Below are 21,814 nucleotides of genomic sequence, written 5' to 3'. Positions count from 1 at the left end.
CTTATATGAACTTTTTGATCTTCACTGCAAAAATATCTTTCACTTTTAAAATAACAAACATACCAGTAAAATAGTTTAAATGTGGTCAGATGAGAACCCAAATAATAAAAGTATAACTTTCAAAAAGTCTTGCAAGAAAAATAACTTTGAACTACATTTGGTCAGCAGTGTATTAAGCCCGCAAGGCACACATGAAGCTGTTTGTCACATTAAAATCTTTTTGTTATGGTGTTTAATTGCTGCTCATTTTGTTCTGTGATGTGAATACAGAGGGGGAAAACAGTTGTGTTGCTTCGTGCAGCATCTGGAGTTAAACATTCCATGTACGCAATAAGCGTTTTCAATGCACCCATACACACCAACATTACATTATCATTGCCATCTGATAGTCTGTGGGTGCCCCTTTTTGCTCTGAAGTGGTACTCTGCAAAGATTTAATTCCACATATAACACATTGGAATCAATTAAACTAGTTTAAAATGTTTTTTTTTTGCAGCTTGTAACCATGTGTTTCAAGTGCTCCATTAAAAAGAATTATTTAAATCTAGATTAACCTAAAACTTTGATCTCCCCAATTTAAAAAGGAATCAGTGCCCCTCCTAAACTTTGACACAAACGAGCAAAACATACATCCAGGGCTCACTTATTGAGGTAATCATTTTAAATGCCTCGCATCCTCCTTCTGACTGTACTGCACTTTTCTTTGAGACTTTCTCTCATTCGATATAAAAGACTGTTGATGTTAATTTATTTTCATCTGTGGATTATTCTTTTGTTTCATTTCTTAAGTCCACATCCACCCTCAGGATGAGTGAGTGCTCTTATTATTTGACTCTCTACTCACAGTCAGTTTTCTCTGAACTCAGCCACAGAGGAAATGGCAAAGGCAAAACATAAACCAAAAAAAGCATGTTGCTGCTCCAGAGGTATAAAGCTGGCTTTCTTTGTTTGCCTTGTTTATGCTGTTTTATGTCACAGCTTTTATTCTGACACTCACTAGAGGTTCAAAGTCGGAGGACAGGACATGTGTTTTCTATTTTTATATAGAAAACACATTGCTACACAGGACCAGAGGCTTTTGTATATATGAAAGGTTCAGATGCATTATGTAAAATAAACTTTAAGTATACGATGTCATGTTTTTTTTTTTGGGGGGGGGGGGGTTGCAGACATGAACTGTTATGGGGGGAAAAAAGAAAGAAATTAACAGATGCTGCACAGCAATGAGCATATGAGCTCTCCAGAATTCATGTCACATCTGCCAAATTATTGCTGAAAAAGTATTCATACAGCTTCTTTCTGTGTGCAACACACATTGAAACTCTGATCAAAATGATTCATCTGTGTTTGCTGCAGACATGCCAACAACTCATCCAAACAGGATCTATTTATACAATATAATTAAAAGGCTTTCAACAAGGCTGGGGAACCACAAAGCTCATCCTGCTATTATATTTGTCTGCTTTGGTTTAGCCTCTTATTTGAAGTCAGATATATACATAGAACTGCACAGTACTCAGTCTATCTTTTTGTTTATCTCAGTGTAGGCGATGTAAACATGGGCACATACTGCAGCATGGTATATGCTTTTATGTCTTCAAGAGGAATGGCTAAATGGTCAAAGCAAAGAGAAATAATAGACATCTTCAGTGCGGGAATGCCTCTGTGCTCTAACCTGTGACCTTTTCCCCTAGTTTTGGTTTAAATTAGATGACTGCTTACACATTCTCCTTCAAAACAGATTGTCAGATTGCTTGGTACCGTTGTCTCATCTGCTGTTGTCAGCTTTCTCATGGCCCCCCTCTCCCTTCTCTGCCTGGCAGATTTTAGCACTAAAATTATATAGTTAACAGCTTTTTGTCCCTTTGAGGATTGGTGCACACCTAATTAAGGCATTTGAAAACTAAAATTAAACATTACTTACCAAAACGACACAGGACTAATTACTTCAGTCCCATATTCCTTTCAAATTGCTCAATCAAGTCACAAATGCAGATGCTGGTTTATCCATTGATTCTGCTAGAGAAACATGAGAGAAACCAAACACATTTACCCACCTGCACTGACATCTGATCATAATGATTACTTGTCAGTCACAGTAAAATCTTTAGACTAGTTCGATTTTTAAAAAAAAGACTCATTTCAATGATATTTCCATTTTGTAAATTTAATGCTTTTACACTACCTTCCAATGTATTCATATCCCTTGACCTTTTTCGCTTTTTGTCTAATTACAGCCATAAACATTAGAGTTCTTCATTGTGATTTTATTTTATTGGCCGACACAAAGTTGTGTGCATAGCTCTTATATGTGGATTGGAAATCTGAAACGTTTGGCATACATTTTTATTCATCCGCCCTGAGTCAATACTTTGCACAACAACCTTTTGCTGCAATTGCAGCTGCAAGTCATTCTGGGTTTGTCTCTGCCAACTTTGTAAAACCAGATATTTAAAAGTCTGCCCATACTTCTTAGCAAAGTGTGTTGAGTTCAGTCCAACTGCATGTGCCACACATAGCATTTTGCATGCAACTAAGAGAAGTTTATTTCCTCTCTGACAACAGTAGCTTCTACTTGTTTGTCATGTTTCCTACGTGGTTTATGGTTTCAAAGTTGCAAACCTTTCAGTGTGGCAGCGGCTAAAAACAGAATTTCACTGCATTATATATCTGTGAAAATGTCTTATTTTTTTTTGTTTTGTAACAAGAGAACTAAAAAAGAAATAAGCTTTGTTTGGCATTTGGCAACATTAAAAATGTAGTGAACATATGAAATAAATAAGAAATGAATGCAAAACTGTAATAAATTGATGTTGATACACTAATAGCTATCTAATGATCTTAAGACAATTCATACAACAAATTATGCTATGTTTGCTCCGCTTAGGTGTCATACAGAAATTTTGATCCGCTAGAAGGAATCCAGTTATAATTTGTGTATGAAAGTATACCAAATATACCAATGAAACCATCTGCAAACAGCTTCCAGGATATGAGAAAGCCAACAGAAGCGTCCGTATAAATAATGCAGCCATAATCAATCTGAGGTAAGAAATGAATGCATATTTCAATGAGATAACTATTGTTTGTGGAGGCTTTATAGATAGATAGAATCAAAGCAAATTAATTTCAAGAGCCCCTAAGATGAAACATGAAATGAATCTTCACCAGCCCACCTCCCTTCACCTCCATTAACACACACACACAATCTTTCAATTAAAAAGGCAAACTGATGCATCAAATTACTCCTGAAAAAAAAAGTATGTTAAGAAAGAAATGGCACCAAAAATTCTTATAATTCAAAATTGATGTTACCACACTCTTTAACAAGAATAAACTTACAAAAAGTAGTAGCATTTATCCTCTTCTTTTAATCAAAAGGGGAGCATGTTTTCTATCCTTTCATCATCAACCTTTAACTCTCATCATTTCTATAAAAACTTGACCTTTATAGAAACATGTTTCAAACTAAACTTGATTTTCTACATATACATATTAATAGTATTCTTAAGGTCAAAAAGGGATGAGGCCAGAGCAGAGAACTTGCAGTTAAGTTAAAAGAAAAGTATTGAGGGGCATTTGTGATCTCTGAATATATTTTAGCTAATAGAAGTCAAAGGTTAGAGGATGTTGTCCTTTCCTGAATGTAAATGTTGAATATTTAACTGGGTGGGGTTGAACTTTTGTGGTTTCTGTTGGCAGAGTATGTGATAATTTTTACGTGAGAGTACTGCTCCCAAGAGCCTTAGACAGTATGTCAGTCAATAGAGAATTATTTCTTTCCAAATGTTGAAAAAAGGAAGAAACACACAAAAGGGCTGATCAAGTGGTGGCGGTGACACACAAGCTCTAAAATTCAAGATTTGATAACATATTGTAGAGACTTTGTCAGTATAAAAAGTGATGAATAATTCACTGTTCTTTGGCCTACATTATTATAAGCTGTACTGGTATAATAAAACAGTGCTCTTAAAGAGAACCACTCAATAATCATAGCTAAGTATCACAAAATATTCTCTTTACTTTCCAGGTGTTATTTTCTTTAACAACATGACAGATCAGGTTGTTAAAGAATTTTATACAATCCTGCGGGTTCCCTGAGCAGCTGTTGGACTCCATAACCATCAGTGCGCCCAACAACCTCATTAAGTGTTTACATACCTGCTGGTATTTGCAGAGTTTAAATTATTTTAAAATAACATTACACGTTTGTTTTTCTGCACCATTTAAATTTTTCATAAATTGTAAATAGTCTGTTGTCTTAAAATAAGTCATACTACTCAGTTGCACATCCCTTCGATCGGAGTACGCTATTTCTGATAACCGCACAGTGTTTATGTTATAATACTGTACACCAGGGGTCCCCAAACTTTTGTCTGTGAGGGCCACATAACTTTTCCCTTCTCTGCTGGGGGGCCAGAGTCAGTTTGTAACAGAAAAACTGTGACGATTGTAGGACTACTGCCTAAATATAAAAATTCATTGTTTTCCAGAAAGCACAATCAAATAACCCTATCTGGGTTCCTCACAGAAAAAATCCAGGAAATATCACTATTTATGAAGTAAATGCTGTATTTTCCAGACTATAAGCCGCACGCCCAAAGTTTTTTTTTTTTTTTTTTTAAACAGTAAACATACACATATAAGCTGCACCAGACTATAAACCGCAAATATCTCTGCCGCTTCAGGTTTTCCACAACGATGCAGCAGCAGCAGAGTGGGGCGGACACCCAAAATTTGAGTCATAACAGGTCAATTGAATATCACATTTATTATGGTGGAAAAAGAAAAAGTTGCCAAGTTTAGATTTAACTGAACTAATTATGGTAGTTTCCGAAAGGTAACTGTATCAGTAAAAGTGCTGATCCTTCATGTCTGCTACTAGCATGTGCTAAATGAAAATAGGCGCTGGTACCTTCTTCTTCTTTAGATTTTAACGGCAGCTTGCATCCATTATTGTTGCACTACTGCCATCTGTTGGATCCTAATATCTATACCTCAAATTCTCATAATGATCCCAGTATTATTTTAAAAAACAAAAAATCTTCTTTTTCCCCTCAATGCTATTTAACTGATCAACAACATTCTCAAATTTCAATTCCCTTTTAAAACCTAATTCCCTTTTAATGGGCACTTTCTTCTTTTATTTCCAATTTTGACTTCCAATGATTCACTTCCTGCTAAAGAGCCCCCTGGTGGTTGAAGAAAAATCTTCATATAAACCGCACTGGGCTATAAGCCGCAAGATTCAAAGCTTAGGAAGAAAGTAGCGGCTTATAGTCTGAAAAATACGGTATATGAAAAAAACAACAACTAAATGCTCTCTAGTATTGTTCAGGGGGCCGGACCAAATGTGGAGGCGGGCCGGATCCGGCCCGCGGGCCGTAGTTTGAGGACCACTGCTGTACACCAACAGTGCATGATTACTAAGAGATAACGCTACTAGTGCGTGTGTGTGTGTGCGTGTGTGTGTGTGTGTGCGTGTGCGTGTGTTCGTGTGTGTGTGTGTTATAGAAGCGCGTGAAGTAGAGAGAAAGAAACGCACAGACAAAATTATTGATAAAAAAGGAGAAGTGAGGATAAAGTGTGTGAAGTGAGTGTTGTATTGTTGGGATATCGCTGAGTGAACCGCGGACATTAACAGAGCTGGGTAAGTGTTTGCTTACTCTGGAAACTCCGGTGAGCAATATCGATAAGTGAAGCTAACAGCTAGCAAAGCTATCGGTGTGGGGCAGTTGGTTAGCGAATTGACCAATAATTAGCTTCATCTAGCATAGTAAAAAGTTAGTTAAAGCCAGTAAACCAGTCGCAGTATTTTGGACACTTTTAGGGTTTAAGTATGTTATCTAGTAAAATATGTTGATTATTTAATATTAAAATTGTTAAAAGTTAATATTTGACAAAGATTTAACTGTTTAATCTAAAGCATGATCTAATTTCATGATAGGTGAAATTTGATATAACTTGTCTAAAACATACATGGAGAGGTTATCTCTTGTATGTTAAAAAGCTAAACATTGTGGAGTGATTCATGATATTTCCATGCTATCCAGCGTACCGGAAATGGCCTGCATTGTACCATTCTCCACTGAAAAGAGAGAAGTGTCGAGTTGAACCAGGCGAATGTTAATTTAATATTTGGAAGGGAGCGAATGTCTTTGTTCGCCTCCTTTGCTGTTATTGCTCAAACTACAGGCAGACTACAATCTCTACCTGAAAACAACTACGCTCTTCCATTTGTGACCATGTTCAAAGGATTTTTTTCTAAATGGTTTCTGTACAGCTTTGGTGATTCTTGTTATTGTAATACTGCAACACACCAAAATTGGAGCAATTTTGAGTTCATAAGAAGGACAACTCATCGAAATCCAAATGTAGGACTGTCCTAAAATAAATACTGTTATACTTTTAAATAGAAGGTTAATTATAACTATAATTAGTTTTTTTTCTTCTAAAAAACCCTTTGTCAATTTAGCTTTGAGCACAAAGATTGGCTTGTTCCTAAGTGTTGCTCTCAGCTTGAAACCCTTCCAGAGCTATCATCTCAAGGGATGTTTATCACATAGCTGAGGGGTTGGATCCCTCTTACTGCTGAGGGAAAGACCCCGTTGTTAAGTAAGTGGATGGGTCCTGGGTACCTCCAACTAATAATGTGGCATCACTTCCAGGAGCACAAAGCAGTCCCCTGAATACCAACAGGATGCTGCTGGGTCCTTAAAGGCGCGCAACCACCAGCAGACAAGCGGTGCCAATTAGCACAGGGCCCCTACTCATCAGCCATGTGTTCAGATTTGATTAGAAAAAAAACATTCACCGCATCAGAAGACAAAACCGTTCCCTTGGGCACTTCACTTCCTCTCATATCCCTATTTGCGCCATTAAAAGGGACTTTATTATGATGCTAACTGTGAGACCACTTTGCAGAGTGTTGTGGGGAAGAATGGAAGCAAGCTAGTTACTGTATTGCATCTTTGTTTCCATCCACAGAGGGACTCTACCAGATGACCTGAATAAAAATCATGCTCTCTGTCTGGCCTCCTTGAACACAATCTGAAGAGGGTAGGAACTGAGAATCATCCTGTTTTTAATGGCTACTTTTTGCTGGCATTTGCAAAGTGTGCAAATGAATAGAAGTCTCTTGTGCTCCCTAAAGGTGTGGCATTGTGCTACTGATGGCGCAGCTGCCTTTCAGAGTTCAGGGAACATCACCTGGTAAGCTGGTCCACACAAGATTATTTTTATACTCTTTTTACATTACTTTTAGATTCCTAACAAGTTCCTTCTGTTTGTTAGCTATAATGTCTATGCCTGATGTAGGCAATAGACAAAATGAGCTTTTTCTCGAGTCCTCAAAAAAATGTTGGTCTTTAATAAGAGTATGTTTTAAGTCACATTTTCTCACAATTTGTAGTTATTAATCTTGTTTCAAGATCAGTTTTTGTTTCACTTAAGATACTTCTATTATACATTTATTTCAGAAATAACAGTATTTTCAGTGATAATACGTTCAATACCGATGTTTCTTTTCAGTATCTTTTTAAGCTGTCGTCTTTTTTAGGCCTGGAGTTTTAAATATGACTCCATTAAACATCGAGAGGCTGAATGTTATTTTCTTATTACACAACAGCTCAATTAGTGTCTATGAACGGCAAACTCTTGGAGAAATCTTTTGGAAAAAGCATCTCTACAGAATAATGCTGCCACCACCGTGTTTCAAAGTGAAGTTTTTGCCACATTTGAACTGAGTGACTCCATGTTTCTATTTTTCCAACAATGACTTTCTCCTTGACTTTCTTGCATAAAGGCTATAGTTTGGGGAATTATTGAAACTACTAGTTGCTTTGTTGACAGATTCTCCTACCTCCATTACTTCTTTCTAACTTGAAATGCTAAAAGTTTGGTATAATGTTTTAGAACCTAACCCTTCCAATACTAGCTTTTCCCCACTTGGTCTTCATGATGTCATTTGTTCTCTAACACATCTGAGAGGTCTTCACAGAACAGCTGTATTTACATATTAAATTACACACAGATGCTTTTTGTTTTCCAGTTAGGTGACTTCTGAAAGCATTTGGTTAAACACTTTTATTGAGAGGTATCAGAGTAATTGGCTTAATAAATATGCATGTCTCATTTAATTTTAGGAAGGCCTTGTACAATCTTCCCCTCCATTTCTCAATTATGTCCTGCTTTGTGTTGTCATATCATATAAAATCCCAATAAAATAAAAAAGGCAACATAATTGATCCTCAATGCTTTGATTATTTTTTTAAATATTTGTGTTAAGATGTTTTGATTCTGGTTGCTTTTCATATGATGTAAGACCGTTTTATGCTGCTTATCTTTTTCAGTTCAGCAAATTCTTTGTTCACCAAATCAGTCATCACAAAATGAGCCCTGTGCCCTCATTTGACCCTGCTATTTTTTACAAAAGGTATTCAAAGTGCTTTGCGCTAATCTGATGAAATGTGTTTAACATTGTTTGTACACTTCTTCAGAGGCAGCGGCTTTATTACAGGCAAAGCCAACAGAAGGCATGGCATAAGAATGCTGACAGGAATATTAAACGAGGCAGCCTGAGCAATATAGAATATAAATGAGCTTATTTTACACTGCAGAGCTCTGCAAACCAACAAACAGACTTCTCTATTTGTAATAAATCATTCCCATTCAGACGGCCTCCACTCTTAAGGCATTGTTTAATATTATCTGCAATAGAGGGGAGAAATAAATTGGTTTACATTGCAAAAAAAAGGTGCTGTGGTCGGAAAGCATTGCATGATGATGAAAGATGGAATATACTTGACTTATTGACGATAATGAACGTGAAAAAGAATGTTGCGTAGGGGGTTGGCATGTGGGAGCAATATTCATATTCTGGAGAGAAATCCCAAGTAAGCAGTAAATGTAGCAGAGTAAGATTTTCTGAAATAGTATTTAAGTCCCTGTGCACCACTTTCAATAGAACAACATAAAATGTAATTTAATGCCTACACACCAACCTACTATCCTGCCTGTGCATTGAAGAGATAAATATTTTGTCAGAATGGTGCAGAGTAAATATGAAATGACAATTACTTTGCTGAAGAAACATCCCTTTGCATCATTCATGCTCTAGGCATTGTGCCAGAGAAAACCTTCAATGGATGTTTCTTTTCTCGATTTGGGTACACAAAAGAAAATGCTCAAAACATACAAGTACAATTAAGTGAACTGAATATTATACTTTGGCTTTTCTGCAGCAAGATCCAAGATCAACAATGACAAAAGGGCATCAAAGGAAAGAAAACAGCATTTTTGCTCCGCTGCCTGAGAACATTTAGAAACACTCCTCCATGTCAAATGTGTTGCAGCATTCCCAAAATGAGTGCATTGTGCCAAAGCTGTTCCCAGCAGAACAGTTACATAAGCGAGGCAGCTACCGAGTACAAAGATGTGCAAACTTTAAATGTGAATTCAAGAACTATATGATTTTCATGGCTCTATATGACAGGGGCTGATATATATGAAGCTGTGCAGAGTCGATCGGAAGCTTTGGACAGCCGAACGTGAAAATTGGGGGGGGAAAAATGGAAATTTTGATATTCAAGCGTACATATAAAATGCTAAAACTTGGATTTTATCTGCAATATTGGTTATTAGCAGCTTTTTTCCCATTTAATCTACAACTCTGAACCTGCAAAAAGGCATTATATTACATATTGGATGTAATGTGGTTTTTCTGGCAGTATTTGATTGACAAGAAAGGTGTGCGAGGGAGAGTGTGTTACATGTATTTCTTTTTACAAGTTGAGATTCTCACTATTATATAGTGGAGAATGAAAATTACTTTCAAGCAGCAATTTCTTCATTGAACTGTTGCAAGAATCATTACAATGTACAAACCTCCATCTTTGGAACTTTGCTCATTATTCTCTCTTATTGCTCTTTTCCCATATCTCCTCATATGCAGTACAGACCTCTAACATTTCAGTGTTTAGAGATAGGGAGGCACTGGGGTCCCTTCTGATCAGATAACATCAGGATACTCTGTTAAAGAATGGACAGCATGCACTACTGTAGCTTCTTTGGGGCTGAACTATCGTTTCAGGTTGGGGTGATTCTAGCTTGTTTTATCAGATCATTATCTTGTTGGTCATCCTTAAACATCTGTCATATGTGTATTTTTAGAAAAGCATATATGACAACCTGATAATATGGAGCATGCGGTGCCAATAGTAGAGAAGCTAAATAGAACGGACATGCTAAAAAGAGAATTAAGTTATTTAGATAACTTGAATAAGCCTTTTACTCATAGTATAAAAACTTGATTTCTCTACTGCAATGACTTGGTTTAAAGATCAAAAACACTCTTTTCTGCTGAATTATTCTCGTAGTTTATCTTTGACTATAAAAACAAAACCCTAAAAGCATAAGAACTGTTGGCCCAGTGGCTGAAGACAGCTCTGTTGCAGTCCTGACATTGAGAGCTACCAACCTGCAACTTTTAGGTGCATCCCTTCTCCAACACACCTGGACCAAATGAATTGCTTCTTACCAGGCCTCTGCAGAACAGAAGAAATGCTGATGAGGAAATTGAGCTGTCTGATTCAAGTGTGTAGAAGCAAAGATACACCTGAAGATGCAGGTTGGTAGTTTTCGAGGACTAGACTTGGACATATCTGTTCTAAATTAAAGTTGTTTCACATGATACATGGGTACAATATTGGGAGATTGGTATCAATTTTGGGTTAACTGTACAGGTTAACAGTACTGTACTGTTAACCTGTACAGTACTGAGTACAGGTTAACGAATGAATGAGTTGTCCTGGCTCATTCATTGTGTCAAGACAATTGATGAGAAATTTCAATACTTGATTTAAAATTTATGATCGTGCATTACATGATGGTATTTTAAGGCATGTGTATATATTTTTTTTCCAATATATTTTTTTTCTTTTAGCCTTCATAGTTCACCACTGTTACATTGGTGATGGAAAAATGGCCACCTGTAGAACCAAGGGATTTAAAAGCACTCTGTGTGTATGCGATTTACCACAGTATCAAACGAGTCTGTGATTAAAACTGTTAAACACTAAAATTCAGGCTGGATTCAGATATTACTTCTCTGGTTCTGACTACCGTCATTAAAAACATAAAAAGGAAAAGCTCCTGTAAAAGATTGCCTTTACATACCTTTTGTTTTTTTTTCTAAGCTTTTGATATTTTTATTATCCTTTGGGAAAAAGCTTCTTCAGTAGAGAGACTGTTTTCAGTGAAAGAGGGGAAAGTTGCCCTTTCTACCAGCTGCACCACCTGCATAGATGATTTTTGTAGCAAAAGTGCTTATTATATCCTTTTGCTGTGTCATTAATGGGAGGGCACACATCTGTTTGACATATTCTCATTACAAAGGTCGATTTTTGCAAAAAAAATTATCTGATTTCGGCGTGGAGCCATAAAGAATGACGGGCTTCAAGACAGCAGTTACAAACACCATTTAATAAATAAAGTATTTCATTTGCAATATATGAATCAAGACCTAAAAGCACTTTGAATTGCATTGTTGCTGAAAATGTGCTATATAAATAAAATTACCTTAAATCAAATGTTGACAGCTAAATAAAACTGAATTATGGAAACTGCTACAAAGCAAGGAGCCTCCTTACGAGACAAATCTTCTGAAAGATTATAAATAATCACAGATTTTAAAGTCAAAATTTCCAGTATTTAAAGCACCTTTTATTTTAACCACAACCGAAACATTTTTTTTCCCGTCTTTATTCTTTCATTATTGCTTTCCAGTGTGAATCTGGGTGCTTTGATTTGCTTGTCAGTTTGTTGCTGATGCATACAAATTTCCCTACTGACGTACAAATAAAAAACTTGTTCTATTCTTTGAACAAGTATAAAGGCTGCTCTTATCCAAGCTTAATATTCCCTAAAAATCAATATTAAATGGTTTTATTTCTTCAACATGCAAAGGTTTGGTGCGATATATGTCCTTGTCCTTAGGAGTAAAACTCCTAATTAAGTCTGCAATAAAACCAAGGGACTTAAAGAAAATGATTCTTTACCAGAACATTAATCATAAAAAAAATTAATGGATATCAAATATTTAATATAGTAGAATGTACAGCTTGTATTACCAAGGTTTTTTTTTTTTTTGCCAAATTGATCTTGTAGAGGAAAATCCATAATTAAAATTATGCTAGCAAGGGCAAATCATTAAGATTTCTTTTCGCCTTCATGCTTCAGGAAAAAGAAATATACACCCTGCCAGTGATGTATAGGCTATTAGAGGCAGAAATAAATTATTACTGTCTCATGTAAAAATGGCTGCCTGATTACGTTAGCAAAAAAAAAAATAGGTGAGGATTTTTGTGTAACTGAATCTCAGATGTTCAAAATAGGGAAATTAATGACAGTAGTATGGTAAATTTTCTAACCCTAAGATGATGCACACTATTACGCGTAACCTTTCTATTTGTATGTAAAAAGGCTTTTGCACTGTGTGCATGTCTATTACCATAAGCATCTGAGTTTGACCACGTTGTCAAATATTTTTACAAGCACCTGGTGAAAATTGTCAACCAGTCTTTTATGCTGGAACTGAAACATCATATTTTTCAAAGTATTTTCACTTTCATTCTTTTAACATGATTAAGTAAGCAGAAACTAAAAGTACAGAGTGAACGTCTCTGCACACAGAATGAGATGCAGAAGCAGAACGGTGTAGCGCACAGCAAAGACTCTCCTAACAGTTTAGAAAGCTTGTTGTTTAAAATCAAACAGGTTGATGTGTTAGTCAAAGCATAATTTGGTAACTTTGTTATACAAATTAGGATTCAAATTTGATATTGTGATCAATAAGAATATCGCTTCTCAGAAGCAATCAGTCATAAACTAACAATGTCCAACTTTTTCAAGATTTCAGATCATTTTCTACTTTTTTGTAAAAGAACACACAACTGATTATGTGTTTATTACTTCAGGTCCATTGGTGGAAATGGTGATTTCCCTGAAACCTGTCCTCTGTACTGGATCAAAGTCATTAATGGAAATATTACTAATATTCCCAGAATGGTTCACTACTTTTACTGAAATTACCCCTAAAACCTCATAACAGAGTCAAATAAATGACTGGTGAGAAGACCTACCAATAGTTTGACACTGAAATCCTCTTCACAGCAAAAGTGGCAAAAGTAATGATATTTAAACACACACAGAGGAGTGAAAGAAAATATGTGTGCTCACTGAGAAATCGTCTCCCTTCCTGGCACTGTGATGTGGACTGAGGCCATTCCCTTCAGGACGAATTTCTTCATTCATCCACACATACCTCCCCCTCTATCTTAGCAGCTCTGCTCAGTCTTTGATCTGCTTATGTTCTCTTGAAAGGGTGAAAGACTTCAAACAGAAATGGCCATGATTTGAGTGTGACTTTCATATGAAATGCTACTTTTTTTCCTGCTGCCCCATTGATTTGACAAAAGTAGTCAATATTCTTCAATAATGTACAGTTTTTCTTTTTTTTTGATTCTCTGTTTTGGTACCATTTGCTTCTGTATGATCATAGAACATGGAGTTTTCTTCCTCTAAGGACTGGGGACATCTCTTACAAAAATTAACAGTATTATCCCATGCAAGATCTGAATTAGTGTTTAGAAGCAAACTGTTTGAACCTCATTGTTCATGCTGCAGTGTTAGCTCACTTTAGTTAAAACCAAATGTGAGATTCTAGCATTTACTCAGCTTTGAACTTGGCAAGGTTTAACAAATTACTTTTTTGTAGGTTTTTTTATTTCCTGCTTCTTTCCTAAATCTCTTTAAACCCTTATATTCATGCAGTATTTCTTTCTCATATCATCCTCACAGTAACACACTGAAGGCAATCTTGTGTCTTGCCTGAGGACACTTGTATTAAGGAAAACAAATAAAAGATTTTATGTTTTCTTATCATTTTCTGGAAATGGAAGTGAAGAGCTATGGCAGAGATTTTTAAAGGAAATCCAACTTTTTGGTTCTTGGATTTTCTTTTCTGTTGGGAATTTTAATTCTTCCACACATAACCATAATGAGCATGCTTGTAGCAGTGAGCAAACAGTTCTAACTACCACAAAAGAATGCAGCTTGGATGAAACAACCACAGGTTTTAAAAGAGACACACTTCATGGAGAAGTGTTGGGTAGAGCAAAGTGACTCATTTTACCCCCTAACTGTTCTGAAGATGTGTGGGCTAAGGTCGATAAAAATCAGCTGTTGATTTGTTTTTATGTAGTCTTGCAATTCCAGCTGGGTATTCGTAAGACCTCAGAAAAAGACGATGACAGTATGAGGGAAAAAAACTGTAATAACTCTTGTATGAACAACTAGGGAAAATATCCATTGTGGCAGTATGTTTCCTTCAAGATTGTGAGCCCAAAGAATAAGAGAAACATTGTTTCTGAATAAGAACTGTTTCTGTTTTTGGTATGACCAAGTTAAAATAAGTTGACTATTTTTACCCTTATCTGAAACCTGGAACACCAAGTAAGGACTGCTGGCATGGACAGTGCCAGCTCTAGGTTTTAATATGTTTTATTCTATTATTCTTCTTTAAAGAGAAGGTAGGCAAACTCAGCTGTATATCCTAATTAATGTGCAGATTGTGCAGTCTATTTGTTCTGTGGGTGCTACAACATTCACTTTTAGTACATTTATTTGGCAAATTATTGAAGCTGACTAACCACATTGATCAGTAATTTATAGTTTATTAACAAACCAAACTAAATGCACCTGAATTCCATTTATGGCCATGTAATTTGAATGCAGTGAGAATCTAACTGCTCTGAGTGATGAATTTATACATTTGCACAGAATTAATCTTAACACTGTATGTCGCACCAGGCTGCTGAGTAACAAAGAGGTAATCAAAAAGCATAATCTATTAAGAATTAATATTTTCTTAGATAGTGTTGTAGTTGTCTTATTTAGCTGAAATTAGTCAGCATGCATTTAAATATTTAAATATCAATTTAAACTGCTTTAAAATATTCTAATTTGTACACTTTTAAATCAAAATTTTAAAAGGTCCATCCTATGAGATGCATTATATCTGAAGGTAACAGCAGAAATAAATTATATGGAGATATTTATGTCAATGCTGAAAATTAACCCTGGAAAAAACCCCTGCTCTTTACTAATATTGTGTGAGTTACATTTTTGTCTGAATTTAGGGAATTTTGTGCTTTCATTTTCTATTCCTTCTAATAGCTACAGTAAAAAAAATATTTAATAGTTTAAATAAGTAAGATAACGACTGATACAGAATAACAGGTGGATACAATGTAAAGAAAAGAACTTGGATGACTTGGATGACTAGTGGAGGCTCTGAATTTTACTTCATTAAAATACTCAAACCAAATGTTCTCTAGAGTTCAGTGTTCAGTGCAACTGCAGTTTGGAACTTAAATAAGAAACATAGCATATGTGCACCCGTGTATTTTTCTAGTGACCCATGAAATAGTAAAAATCCAGACAGGAGCCTACCAGATTTTGAAGAGTTGTGCCAGGATCCCTTATGAAAGTCCAGTAGCTTTCATGTTTCATACATTTGATAAAGGATGTAGTCATTCATCAAAGCCCTGCTTTTTGACAAACAGCCTATCTGCAGTGTCAATGCAGATACCGACTGAGCATGACATGGTGAGGATGATGGAGTGTCCCCCTATCTGACAAATGAAGAATAGTTGCAAGTGCTACATCTGATCAACTCAGTTATTGTGCTCAAATAAATGCATTAAAAAATGAAAATTCATTCATAATTACATGGACAAACAGGATGTTCTTTGATATATAAGCACAAACAAAGGGGCATACAGTATGATTCAGTACCGTATTTTCCGCACTATAAGGCGCACCTTCAACGAAGGGCCTATTTTAAAACTTTTTTCATATATAAGGCGCAAGGAATAGTAGACGCTTCAGTTTGGGTTGCCAATTTGTTCCGTACTCTATTATTACATTGTCCAGAATTGGTCCCCGAGTACTTTATATAGTAGGCTGCCCCAGTCGTTGTTTCACTCACGGTGTTGGTGTAGCTCTATTGTGCCCAACTGCTTTCTGGGTAACACAGACCAACCGACACGCTGCCGCCGCAGTCTCTGTCTCTCTTCCCCCGCCCCTCCGCCCCCCCTGGCTTTAAATGTATTATCAAACTTTATTAACAAACCAGCATTCTGACAACTATCCCAGCATGCACCGCGCACTTCTTCTTCTACGGGGAAAATGAAGTCGGCGGCTGCTTACTGTAGTTGCTAGACCTGTTGTGGCTCAATATTGGTCCATATATAAGGCACACCAGATTATAAGGCGCACTGTCGGCTTTTGAGGAAATTGAAGTTTTTTTGGTGCGCCTTATAGTGCGGAAAATATGGTAACTAAACTGTATTACTCTCCTTCATTCCTCCATTTTATTTCAGATTCAAAAGGATTACTTCTGTAAAGAAATCTGGACATTTTGGTGATCAGCATGTGGCACTTTTATTTTTTTAAACAAAACAGTTGGGGGTAAAAAAATGAGTTTGCCTGCTAACACTCTCTCTCAAATACACACTAATTTATGAACACAAGAATTCAACCTCACTAAGCTAGTAACACTCCATAAACTGCTAAGAAAAAGATAAAAGAATGATCAAACTAAACCACTGAAAGTATAAGCATTGAAAATATGTAAAACTAAATGGAAGGTTTTATGCGGTTTGGCACGCTACTTTTTGAACTGCAGTTAAAAGGGAAAAAGAGAAAAAAATATTCTGGGAATCACTGTAAATTAAAGCAGTAAAAAGTGATACTTTTTATGTGGCTTTTCAAATGAGGTTTGGAGGGAAATGTAGTTTTTTTGTGAGCTTTATGGTGCAGTGGCTAATCATATGTGAACCCAAACTCTTCAACTCAGCCAAGCTATTACCTGGCTGGATGGCTGCCGAAACCTTGGGGGAGCTGTGCTATTAAGCATCTAATTCACATGATTTTACAGTTTTCATGAAATTTAAATGTAAAACAAGCTCTGTAAATTTTAAAAAGGTAACCATTTTTACTGTATCTTCTTTTACAGGAGGTCTCTACAGGGAGGAAAGCTGTGTTACAATAGATACTGAGCTCTTTGTTAAATTACAGACATTATTGCATGAAATATTTTTAGTTTCAATACCCCCAGAGAACAGCTGAGAGCAACAAGATACAGCTCCGTAGCTTTAACGATTCACCCTGCTGTCCTAAATCATTCATAAATGTTTACTCAGTGCTGTATATATCAAATATGCTCTGACAGTGCGTTTAGACACACAAGATGAGATGCGGCAGATCAGAGCATGCAGCTTTGCATGAGTCAAAACTTCAGTGGTACATCAATAATGAATAGTTTCAAACATGAGGTTAAGGACTTCTTGATGTATGGGCAGTGAGCCGAGTATGTGGCCAAGTGCTTCATACAGATTGCTTTCTTTCTGTTCAGCTCTTTGAAAAGCCTTTTAGACATGGTAGCATGTCGCGTGCTGGGTTTGTGAGCAGATATCCTGAAATGATCACTCACAGGTGACATGCCTAATATTCCCAATGATCTACCACTTTAACTTGACATGTTCAATAAATTTCCCTATAGGTGCCAATGATAGATTAAATGTCAGAACAGCATGCCTGTTCTGAAATGCTTGCCTTTGTTTGCATTATATTCAGGTACATTCCACCATTAGACTTGAGACAAATGGAATAAACTACCTGCAACCATTCAGGAAGGTTTTCCCAAGTGACCGGATTTCATTTCCTTAAAAGGAGTCATTAACTCCAAGTGACAGAGAAATGATTTCACTCTGTAGTGAAAACGGCTTCTCATTGGCAATCATTAGTTTAGCACTCCATAATCAGTCCTTTGTGCTGCGTGTTCATCACCAGGCCTCGCTCTGCTGGTGTTAAGAGAGAGTGAGGCCACTATCATCAAGGGCGGGATGTGAAAATTGCTCCATAAAACAAAAGTAATACCCAATAAAACAAGAAAGCCACTGGCACTTACAACATAAAAGTGACAAATTACAATGCAAGTACATGGTAAACACGTTGTTATTCCTCAGATGTAATCCAAACTGCAACCTTGTAGAGCTGCTTTACCTTAAGACATAGGGGGGTCATCTGTTTATTGAGATGAGGAATGGGACTTATAGATGAAATGCTACTCAATAAAGCCCATTTTCCAGTTATAGGTCCATCACACTGTAACAGGAGGGGAATAATTCAAAGAGGACTGCTAAGATTAGAGAAAGAGCAGTGTTTGTAGCTTTAGAGGTTCTGCAGGAACAGGAACAATCTGTCTTCATTGAAGCTCTGACTTGATGAGGCAACCTGAAAGGTAATTAAGTTTGATATGTTGCCCATGCTCCTCAGCCCACGCTTTGAGAGTAACAAGCTCCAGCAGCAAAAAGCTCTGTTTAAGTTATGGCCTGTCATCTTATATTTTTTTGCATTTTATGCTTTTCACTGTCAAAGAGACTAACCTACAAATTCTATTTGGAGGAGATATAATCTAGCATTAAACTTCCTTTCTGCCATAAGGTTGGCTCTAATAACTAGAGGAAAAAAACCAAACAATCTGTCTGTAACGGAAATTACTTGAACTGAGAACTGAATTCAGCAGTATGAACTGTGGAAAACATTCTGCTAAAACAAGCGATGTTATTGCTCTGAAATTATATATTAATACTTATTTCTTTCATTAAAAATAAATTAGTACTTATTTTATTAAGTGATACAAAGGAACATTTAGATTATTATAGATAATGTAAGCTGTTGTCGTCAGACTTCGTATAAGGAGAAAAACAATTCCCTTGTTTGCAAATAATTTTCACATTTTTTAGTCTAAACAGTAATATTGAAAAATGTTTAATTACAAGATGATAGTCATAAGAAAGAAGTAGTATGAGAATAAAGTCAAAATTTTGCCAAAATAAAGTCATAATAACAGAATAAAGTTGAATGATAGTCATAATAATACCTTAATAACAACAAGATAATACGAGAATAAAGCCATACAACAATAAAGTTGAAATAATACCAGAATAAAGTCATAATATTCCTAGTATAGATATATGCTTTCAGGTCGATAATAAATATGAGCTGAAATTTTAACTCAAACCTTCTTTCTTTAAAATGTCACTGCAAACTGATCCAAATAACAACTCAAACTCTTTGCTTCACAATCCTATCAAGACTTTGCTTATCCCTGTTGTATGTGTACTGTTTGTAAAACAATTTTCCTTCCACTGAACTTTCTAAACCGTACTTGGTTGCAGGTTTTAAAGAGCAAACTTCATTTCCATTTACCATTTGTGGCTTTTGGAAAAAGCCTATAATGTAAATGGGAAACTGACACTTCTGCATGAAGAATAGTTTTCACTGTCCTGTGCACTGTGATAATCAAAATAACCATAAATGCCCAATTACTCATTATTCTGTAATAGCAAAACAAGTTTCACTCTCAACACTAAAAACTGAAATTAACTTTCAGTATATTCTAATTTCATATGCTTTAAATGTGCTTCTTTGTGCATTTCATCAAGGTAAAGATGGCTGTACAAATGAATCAGTGTCACAATTTGACTATTATGACTGGCTTGTTTAAAACGCCATGATTTAAGGTGCTTTGAATGAAACTCAATAGAATTCTGGAGCGCGAGTTATGCTGTGTTAAAGTTCAATCCTTCAATCTATTCAGAAACCTTAGGTTCTCTATCGTCACGTATGAATTGGCTCACTGCAATTTCTGTCTATTCAATGGCTGAGAAATTGAGTTTTCAGCCTGAAGTGCTGCAAACATCTTGGAATGAGGAGAAAGTGAGGAGGAGAGAAAGTGGGAGAGAAAAAGCTGGAGATTAAACGAGTGTGTCTTCATTCTCCTGTGCCCACATTGCAGCAAGCACACATTTATTTATTTCAAGCATGGCTCTTGAGAAAGTTTTTGACAACCATCTGAAAACCCAAAGGCCCTTCATGTGCCCAGCACTGGTTTACAGTCGTCAACTCCAAGCAACATCAGCAAAGGCTTTAGAAGCCCATCTTTCCTCTGTTCTAACCTGAGCTGCTGCTCCATCTTGCAAGTAACTCTGGGCTCTCCCAAAGTTAAACTGTCTCCAAGTCCTACGATGGGAAATCAAGACAATTTTCTAAATTATCTAAAAAGGTTGTTCTCTCATTTCCTCTCTCTTGAATTTAAATTTGATTTCTCAAGCTGAATATTTTGACATGGCTTTTTATTGTTTGTTTTTCTGTCACATTCAGAGATACACCTCCCTACACCAACCTCCCCCCACTGCAAAGACACTCTAAATGTGGTTATGTTGTCATTATTGCTTGAATGACAACCACATGGCAGTGTTGGTCTATTGCAACCCATGTTATCAGAGCAAGCAGGCTGCAGTTTTCATTTAAATACAGCAATAGAAGCATTCAAAAGCAGTCCTGAATTGCTTCATGTTGCTTTGAAAACTTCTTCATTTCATTGGTATTAAAGTAACTAAGGATCCTTGTGGATTTCACAAATGAGGCCTTTCTGAATACTCATCTGACAATGACTGTTTTCGTTTTATTTAGTGCGTCTTGTCTTTCAAGTAGCCATATGTGGCTTGTGTCAGCTGATTGACTGGTTTATGTCTTGACTGTTTGCGTGTGAATGTTTTTCATTCATTCCAACAAATAATGTAATGAAATCCACCATATGCTACTTGAGAGAAAATCAAGAGAAGGCATCTCGCTTCTGCTTTCACAGTGTTTATTTGACTGAATGAACACAAGTTTCTATTAGAATGGTGAACACTGATGAAAATTGCTTGCAGACCCGATTTCTCCTGAGCTGATCTCCACCCTTCCTATCCGGTCTCTGTCAGCTGGGGTTAAGGATAGCGACCAGCAGCATCTCTGTTCCCCTTCAGAGAACAAGATTCTTTTTTTAAAGCAAAATGCCAGACAGCTTTTGAGTCCCCCAGCCAACAAAGGGACACTGAGAGAATTTTATACAGAGGTTATGAGGTTGCACTTCATTACTGTAAGGACAGGTAGATGTGCCAATGGTGTCTGTTGTTTATTTAGCTGTGCAGAGTCACTTGCATGGCAACAATAAAAGGGAATGTATGCAGGATCCTCGATTCAAAGGTTGGAAAACTGTCTTCATAAAGTTGTTCAGAATGTTCTGGTAAAACATTTTTCCCACAATAGAAAGACAATAAAGTTAGTTTTTTAGGGATTCGTCCAGGTTTTGAGAGTCATGATGTTCCTTGTAAAGGGGTCTTATGATTAACAAACATTTTACGACTGATAGCATTGGTAGGAAATGCATAATACAATCAATACAAAACAGCACAGTAGGCACATTGGTTTGTTATTTGTCTATTTACTGTTTTAGGGGTAAATTAAGACAGCATAGCTAAATGCTGTTTCTATTCCCTTCTCAAAATACCTATTGTTTTGGTTACACACGCAATTTTTTTAAAGATAATTTATCTCTCTGCTGGCAAAGAGCAACAGATATGTGCCATTACAGAGTCTCAAACAGACAACAGTAACATTTCGAACTACATAAATCCACGGCAACCCTCTGACTATACAACTTTGCCTTTGAAAAAAATGTCATTGGTTCTTGTGACAAACTTGTCACAGGTCAAGTTGTTTTCAAATGCGTACTGAGGCAAGCTTGCACTGGAGGTGAAATTAAAGGGCAAACCAGCAGAGCATTGAAGAGCTCTGAAAACCAAACTTTGGAGTATTGCTTCTCAGCTGTCATGCAGAGGGACATAAAGTATACTCTGTG

At 36.4% G+C, this 21,814-nt stretch overlaps 2 long non-coding RNA genes across 5 annotated transcripts in view; one reads left to right on the top strand and one right to left on the bottom strand.

The window, feature by feature from the left end:
* Window positions 1-21,814, bottom strand: part of LOC145551156 (uncharacterized) — a 246,365-nt gene that overhangs the window by 39,778 nt on the left and 184,773 nt on the right. The gene's annotated exons all lie outside the window — the stretch shown is intronic.
* Window positions 5,477-21,814, top strand: part of LOC103462655 (uncharacterized) — a 70,287-nt gene continuing 53,949 nt past the window's right edge. For 2 of the 4 annotated variants that reach the window (XR_014086975.1, XR_014086976.1), the window contains exons 1-3: window positions 5,477-5,650; window positions 6,988-7,059; window positions 7,154-7,212. This is a non-coding gene — a long non-coding RNA (uncharacterized LOC103462655). Of the gene's footprint in view, window positions 5,680-6,987; window positions 7,060-7,153; window positions 7,213-7,627; window positions 8,219-21,814 lie in introns of those variants that run through there. The other 2 variants (XR_014086974.1, XR_533368.2) reach the window with 2 other exon arrangements.

The sequence above is a fragment of the Poecilia reticulata genome, chromosome 3 (assembly GCF_904066995.2).
Source record: "Poecilia reticulata chromosome 3, P_reticulata-male-v2, whole genome shotgun sequence".
In the NCBI taxonomy this organism is placed as follows: Eukaryota; Metazoa; Chordata; class Actinopteri; order Cyprinodontiformes; family Poeciliidae; genus Poecilia; species Poecilia reticulata.
Note: the sequence above shows the minus strand (reverse complement) of the source record. Positions and strands in the feature narration are given on the sequence as shown.